At 44.2% G+C, this 7,927-nt stretch overlaps 1 long non-coding RNA gene across 1 annotated transcript; it reads right to left on the bottom strand.

Annotated features, from left to right (window-relative positions):
* Positions 1–1,968: 1,968 nt before the first annotated feature.
* LOC126528917 (uncharacterized) lies at positions 1,969–4,576 on the bottom strand. The gene is made up of 3 exons (XR_008611966.2): positions 4,495–4,576; positions 4,333–4,425; positions 1,969–2,187 (listed from the first exon to the last, which is right to left on the bottom strand). It is a non-coding gene; the product is annotated as an uncharacterized lncRNA (long non-coding RNA).
* Between the last annotated feature and the right edge of the window lie 3,351 nt (positions 4,577–7,927).

The following is a 7,927-nucleotide window of genomic DNA, read 5'->3' as shown; positions in this document are numbered from 1 at the left end:
ACACTTTAACCTCTAGTATAGGCATACAGTATTGAGTGCCTTTGCCTAAATATAAAGGTTACTTTTACAATATACCGGTTGAACGATTGAAATGTTCACACAAAGCGGCTTGCAGGAGGTCCCAGATGGACACCGTGCTGCGCATGCTCCGTATATAGAGCCGGTGTCGCCTAGCAACGGGGACGCGGCTCTTCTTTCTTTCTGGCTTCTTTCTGCGGTATGTTTCATAAAAGCCCGTTCTGCGCATGCTCCGCCCAGGCAGTTGTCGCCTAGCAACAAAGGTGCGTCTCTTCCTTCTTTCGCGCTTCTTTCTGCTTGCGCCTCTTCTTTCTTGCGCGCTTCTTTCCGCGGCCGGATTAAGCAGACTACAACCGTGCGCGGAGAAATGTGAGCCTTCGCAGAGGAAGCCCCTCGGCCAGTCCTTTCCGGACGCTGCCTTTACATGCGCTTGCACTTCGAAATAGTTCACGTGTCCACCTCGTGCGGTTTTCGGGACAAAGGGCGTCCCTGTGTCTCTCTGAACCTAAGTAAAAAAAAGAAAAAAAAAGAAGCATTGCGTTTTGCAGGCAACCCAGACCTTACGCATACCGCAACATCTCTTGTTTGGCCTAAAAAATATTAAGACAAAATGCAGCCTACTACCCCAAAAAGTACAACAAAGGCGACCGCGGGAGCCAGAGAAATTTCTTTACTTTTGAATAGTATATTGTAAGTGACAGACTCATATTCTTTTGGGCTACAGTTCTGTAGCTGCTAATCAATAAATGAGGCAAATTTTCGCTTTGCCAACGACAAGTGTTCAGACCTTTGGCTCGCGCTGTTGCGGTTTATATCCTCCTGCACATGCGCTTGTGTTTACTCGGTGGATTGTTCCTAAGGTATCATCTAGCACGCGAAAATGAAAAAAAAAATGAATTTCAGCTCACTGATTCTACTTTTTAATTTTTGCATGCTGAATGATACCCTTGGTACAATCCACACAGTAAAGGCAAATGCATGCGCAGGAGAAAAACACAGCACGGGTAAAGGGCCTGAACACTTGCCGGTGTTCATAAGCAAAGCAAAAATTGGCTTCATTTATTGCTAACAGCTACACAATTGTACCCAAAAACAGTATGCGTCTGTCACTTGCTATGCCATTCGTAAGTGGAGATCTGTACTCCCGCACTCCTCCTTGTTGTGCTTTGTGATAGCTAGAGAATTTTTTTACTAGATATCATTGCAGTCGAAGAGATGTTACGGCTTGCGTAAGTTGCCAGCAAAACGCAGTTTTTTCTTTTCTTTTTCTTTTGCTTAGGCTGAGAGAGACACAGGGACACCCTTCCCTGTGGAAACTACACGAGGTGGACAGGTGAACTATTTCGAAGCGCAACCACGTGTAAAGACAATGTCCAAAAAGGACTGGCCGAGTGGCGTCCTCCGCGAGGGCTCACGTTTCTCCGGGCATGGCTGTCGGCTGCTTAATCCGACCGCGAAAAGAAGCGCGCAAGAAAGAAGAGGCGCAAGCAGAGAGAACCGCAAAAGAAGGAAATGACGCACCTCTGTTGTTTGGCGGCAGCCGGCTCGGTGCATGCGGAGATTTGGCCTTTCTGAAACAAAACCCAGGGTGGCGCCTCCCCGTTGCTAGGCCGCACCCGGCTCGTCGGACCATGTAAAGAGCGGGGCCCACATGAAATTCTCTGAAAAAGAAAAGGAACGCTCAACTGAATGTGGTATCAAAAGTTTACTTTCATTAATATCACTTAAATCGTTGTATTTCAGCCAACGAAGGGCTACCATGATACTAGTATACTGTATCCCTTGGGATTTCTAACGAAATGAAACTCCCCGTGCGGCACCTTTTGAGCAAATATGTAACGGTAATGTTCTCAAAAATACAGTTCAAAACACAATTTGAACGCCTGAGGAGGAGGCACCGTTAGCTTGCATAAATAATCTGAGTATAAATTGACAGTTCCACAGGCAGTATAAGGTTAACTTCAGAATGCAACATCTTTATTTGAAAATACAACATAGAATACACCAGAAGTACAGCAGGCCTTGCTGGCACATGACTAGATCTGAAAATTCAACAGAATACTATCACTTGCATCATGTCACAGGAATTTTTAAAATCATATCACCGTGCTTCAGCCATGCATGTCGTCAATAACTTCGTGTTAACTGTCCATGTAAAAACTTGTACTGCTGTCAGGAAGCAAGAAAACAAGGCAAAGATTAGTATATGAGATTGCAGGAACAAAAACTGGACACTTGTGTTCAGATCCACATTGGACACTACATAAAAAAAGCTTTACACATCAATGTGCAGCATTAGAGCAGGTCAATAAAGACGTTACCAATACAATGTAGCCGATGCAAAAAATATACAAAGTATTGGCTATAGGTGAACCTAAAGAAGAAGACTGGACCACAAGGCCATGCATGCATGCAGCCCATCTATACCTGAGCAACGTTTCCTTAGTGTTAGCATTGACCGCCACTGGCATCAAAAGACAACTTGTTGCTCTTACAAACATCAGACAAAGCTTAACCAGGAGATGTGCGAAGTGCTGGCTTGTAGGGCCAAATGATAAAAGGCTGGAAGTGGTGATGCTTACAGCATAGCGAACTCTCAGTTTAGATCCTTGTGACAATGCAAACATGAACATTTTTTTATTAAAATTACTACAAGACACATTTTACTGTCTAGCTAACAATGTCAAGGATGGTATTCAAACTTCTTGAATGCACTACCTATTTAAAATAAATATTGAAAAAGGTCATTTGGGCACTACTATGCATAGCACTGCACAATTACTCTATCATCTAGAGGCTAGCAGTTAGAATAACTCAGTGACAAAGAAAGGCCGCCATAATTCACATTGCACGAATTTAAGAATTTTGAGCAGCTAAATAAAATACTTGTGCACAATACTAAATGCCACTTGCATGAATGGATGTATTACCTCAGTAATTTTCAATAAAACAGTTATAGAAAGGCATGCAACTGTAATGCACAAAATGATGCATCTGTTCACCACCTCCTGGCAACAAGTGAACATTAATGCAAGGTGAGAATTGTTATCTAGACTTTGAGTCAAATCACATTCTTTTTCTTCAGAAGAGCAAAGAAACACTTCAATCTGTCATTTATGAGCCCTCTAGGCACAACATTGCTGGGAAGCACAAGTTTCTGCATCAGCGCCAGGAATGGTGCAAATGCATATGGAAAATCGAGGTTCTTGATGTAGTAGGTTAAAATACAATAAATTACAGCTAGCTCCAGGCTGCCGTCCGAGACCCAAATTATTTCTTGCCTGCTGCCAGCATAAACACACGTGTGCTCGCTGCATGTGTAGACGTGGGGAGCTGCAATCTGGATATCACCACTGGGCAGTGGAGCCTACAAAGACACTTAGAGCCTATAAACATTCGCCTAACAAACATTAAATATGCACAGTATAATGTGAACTGACGAAGTAAAATTTATCAAAAACGTGCAGTACTGCAGATGCAGAGCACAACTCAACCCCAAAGAGCCCAAGCATTCTACATCAAGGAAAATTAGAACTGGCTCACCTTTAGCTCTCATTAAAGCATGCAGGAAAAAGCAATGAAACGTCATTTTACTGAATGTAATCAGTATAATACCAATTTTCGTTTGTTTGCTCAACTATATACAACTGAAATCTCACTAAAGGATACTACCGTTTAGCGCGTAATTATGCCCTGTTCCCACAAGATACGCATTAACGAGATTTCACCAGGTAAATTGGTGCAGCATCGCACACTTCATGAGCTGGCTGTGTGCACGTTCCGTCCGGCAGGATGCCTCTTACGGTTTTTGCTTACCTCACCTTTATTAACTTTCATATGCAGTAAATCACATTTAAATTAAATTGTGAAATATAACGTAACAATTTCATCTGATTTTATTAATTTGTTCCTTCTCTACATTCTGTGCCTTCATGTGTTAATTATCGTGCAGTCTAGCTAAACGGAAGTAGTGAATAAAAATAGCCCCAAAATACTACCATACCTCAATTTAAGCGCATATAAAGTATGAGCAATGCCTCCATCCTTAGTATTATTTCAGGGGAAGAAAATCTAAGGCGACAACATTAAATCGTGTAATGATGCTCCGCTCGACTCGCACCACTGACCAATACAAATGATGATGCTACAATATAAGTACTGAACAGGAACACAGATGTGAGTAAAAGTAATCACAAGGTGAATGCAGAGAGCTTTCTGGACGATATGTGAAAAGTTTACAAATGTAATATTTAGTATCGTTACATTTGAGATGTTTTCCTTATGAACTAGTAAATTATATTTCACATCACATACCTTGGCCGCATTCAGTATGGCGGATCTCTTTGTCCATGGCAACCACTGGGCTGTCAAGTGGGGGCTCTTCCACATGGGACCACGGTGCGGAGTCTAAAACAAACAAGTGAAAACAAAGCACCCAATGAAACCAATTCTTTCCTGTATGAGCTATGCATTTACCTTTAGAGCAGCCAGGCTGTGATTCTTGCACAGACATTCAGGCCGATTCATTTTCTATGGAAGCACCTCCTGGGACAGTCCTCTCTAAAGCAAAAAGAAGAAAAAGAATATATATAGATCCCACGCACTGTGGGAATCGATGCAAGCAAAGCTTTCTGTGCTGTTTGCGTTCAGTGGCAATATTTGTCGGTGATGCTGACGGCCTACGACAGTCGTGATGCGATGTTCAATGTTACCTTACGTGCACCAGTTGTGTTTGCCTACGTAGTACACCAAACAGCGAGGCGTGTTTGCTCGAGGCATTGTTGTGCGCCATTGTTCGTATGCTGCAAGCAATTTAGCACTGCCATTCTTCACACGGGCGCATGGCATCGTGGCTGAAATGTTTATTTGCTCGACAGCCGCTTGCGTGTTGTCGTCTTGACGCTGCGGTACTGAGTGCAGCTTTGCGTCTGCACGCCTGCATCAGTTGTCATCATGTACAAACTTGCAGGGTGTTTATTTTTCAGAAATAGCAGAAACGTGCCATTTCATTCTTAAACTAACATTTTTACAGTTTCTCCGCAACTGTTGCCATGTCTAGTAGCGACCTTTCTTTTATTTAAGCGACCCCAAATGAAGCATGCTTTCTGGTGGCGTCTTTCCCTTCTTCCACGATCATACTATGTATGCAAGGCGCCACGAGCGAATATCAACTATTATTCATGCGTTTGGTCAGGGCGTTGGCTTTACAAATTCTCTGTATTATCTTTCCATTGACTATCTCCCCTCTGGAAATTTGCACGTGAGTACAAAAGCGCTGCAGCTTCTACAATGCTTATACCGCAGGCTAACGCGCAATTACAGCGCTCCAGAGGTAATTGTGTCGATGGCCGAGGAGTTCCAGAGGACATTGTGACGACTAAAGAACTCCAGAGGGCATTGTGGCGACGCCCGCGCAGTTCTTGCTGGAAAGGGCTCACAGACGCCACTCCCGCGTCCCTACTATGTACAAGTACAATGTAATTTCTCGTACATTGCGTACATTATATACATTACGTACTCAACCACTCCCCGACGCCGCGTGCAGGTCAGCGACAGCAGCAGCAGTGGAAAAGCCGAGGGAAGTGGCAAAGAAAGCATCGCTTTAAAATATTTGATACACTAGGCAACCAAAAAAGCTTTGGCTAACATTCCACATTATACTAACCATATTGCACTGAGGAGAGACTAGATGTGCAAGTTTCCACGGTTTCATGTGACACTGAGGCCTCGAACACGGTGCCTGGCACATTGCATTGCACCTTTGCCTCAGCTGCATTTTTCGTTTCTGAAATTATAGACGCAACGAAACGACATTATTAGTGTTCACAAAGTAATGCAGAGCGCATTGCAGAGCTCTAGGCAAAAAAAAAGAAGAAAAGACGCGTACATAAGCAAAATTCGTGCGAAAGCTATACAACATGTATTCTCCGGAACAACGCTGTATATAATTATACATCATTGTGCGAAATTGGAATGCAAGTTGTAAGAGAAGGGGTGACGCTGCGGTAAAAAGAGAATTGTGTATTCTTCGCAGTTAGTCAATGCTAACCACCGATTCCCATGTTAAATTACTGGCCCGTTTGACTAAAAGAAAATAGAAAAAACGCGCATTTTTACCCAAAAATGCGAAGCACTAATAGCGATAGCAAAGCATTAGACCACTACTCTAACTAAGGTACGTAGTTTTACCTGCCGTAACAGTAATCATTAGCTTACTAATAAATAACCATGGTGTCACGCGAGCACAAGCATTAATGAACATACCTCATTTGACGACCGCGAACAATCGCTATCAAGTTGACTTGAAGAACGCAGAGGGGAGCGAACGTTTGTTTTGTTGCTCCCTTCAACGCGTCTCCGAACTTTTGAGATTACGCGACCTCCAGCACTACGCGCACCGAAAGAAAGCGGAAATGCAACCACGAACCGCCTCGGCTTGCCCGACTTCTACACACACCGCAGATTACCTCCAGGCCAGGGCGCGGGCAGTCACGCACCACCACAGCATGGCTAAACGAGGGTGCGCGAGGCGAGTTGTACAATACTGAACGATTTCTGTCAACTACATCAGCCCAAAGCACGGCGCCAGTACAAGAAACGTATTGTTGAGGTCATTTAGTTGCCCAGACACAACTCATCCCGCCGACAAGCTCAATATTTTAGAAAGGTCTAATCCAATATTTGCACAAAATGACAACATGACAACATCGAATTTAGCTCAATGTAAATCGAAGAGCATAAAGAAGCAAATATATCAACAATAACTTTTTTCAGAAACACACACATGCGCACGCGAGAGCATGCACTATGTCAAATGTTGAATTGCGAACTATAAAGAATTCACGCACTATCCACCTAAAAATAATTTAAAGCAAAGGTTCTGCTTACCGAGATCACATATTTTTCCGTGTGCATTCGGGACGTGGTCACAATAGTCACACCTCACCAGATTGTCACTTTCCGACAGGCGCAGAATGGTGTATCGCTTGCACTCACAACCCGGCTCGTTGCAGCGACCGCGCAACACACCGAAAAGGTCTCTGCTGCACAAAGGCATGAGGGTGCAGCGGATGGCGCAAGTTCCCAGTAGAAGCGGTAATAACTACTGCAGGCTACAAGTGGTGGCAGCACACAATGGTGGTCGGATGGTATCCAAACAAGTCAAATATAATGGCCGTCTCAGAACGACAACAACGACAGGACGACAGCGCGCTAACCACTCCCGCCGGCTCCGAGCCTCCCGCTCCCGCTTAAAATCTTCCCAGCGTGCAACTCGAGCTATCTCGATTGGACCGAGGAGGAGAGATGATAGCACCGTGGATGGCCGCGCTGCGGTGTGGCTGATGCCTGCTCCCTGCCGCCATGTTAGAAAGAGGCACTTAGAGGCACAAGCAAAAATGAAAAAAAAAATGAAAACAAGCAATGAATTACAGAAATAAATGTCAGAGGTGCCAGTGATGTTATTGGTGTGATGGTGGAAGCATTTTGTGTTTGGACAGTGATAAAGATTTCATTTCTCAGTTGGCGGCTTCACACATTTAACGCTCTTTTCATCTGTCTATGCCTCGTAAAAAGACAACGGAGCGGACGGCGCTCGCTTTTATGTGAGTGTAGCGGCATCCTGTTGATTTCACTGAAGGTTTGGCGCGTTTCGTGTCTGCTGTAACTTAAATTTGCGGTCGTTGTAGTGCCAATCTTCGGCACAGCTTATATATAATGCCCAAAGAAAGCTGGCAGTGGAATCAGTTGCTACAAGTTTTATTAGAAAATATCCTAAGTGCAATGCAGAATGGTTCGCCGACATGTAGGTTGTTTATTTCAAAGCAGTTACGCCGGTCGCCTAGCGCGTACCGCATCCCCAGCTCCCTCGCCGCACGTTTATACTTATGTACGCACGCTGCCTAGCTGG

This window comes from Dermacentor andersoni, chromosome 3, assembly GCF_023375885.2.
Source record: "Dermacentor andersoni chromosome 3, qqDerAnde1_hic_scaffold, whole genome shotgun sequence".
NCBI classification, from domain to species: domain Eukaryota; kingdom Metazoa; phylum Arthropoda; class Arachnida; order Ixodida; family Ixodidae; genus Dermacentor; species Dermacentor andersoni.
This window is presented reverse-complemented; position numbering and strand designations above follow the sequence as displayed.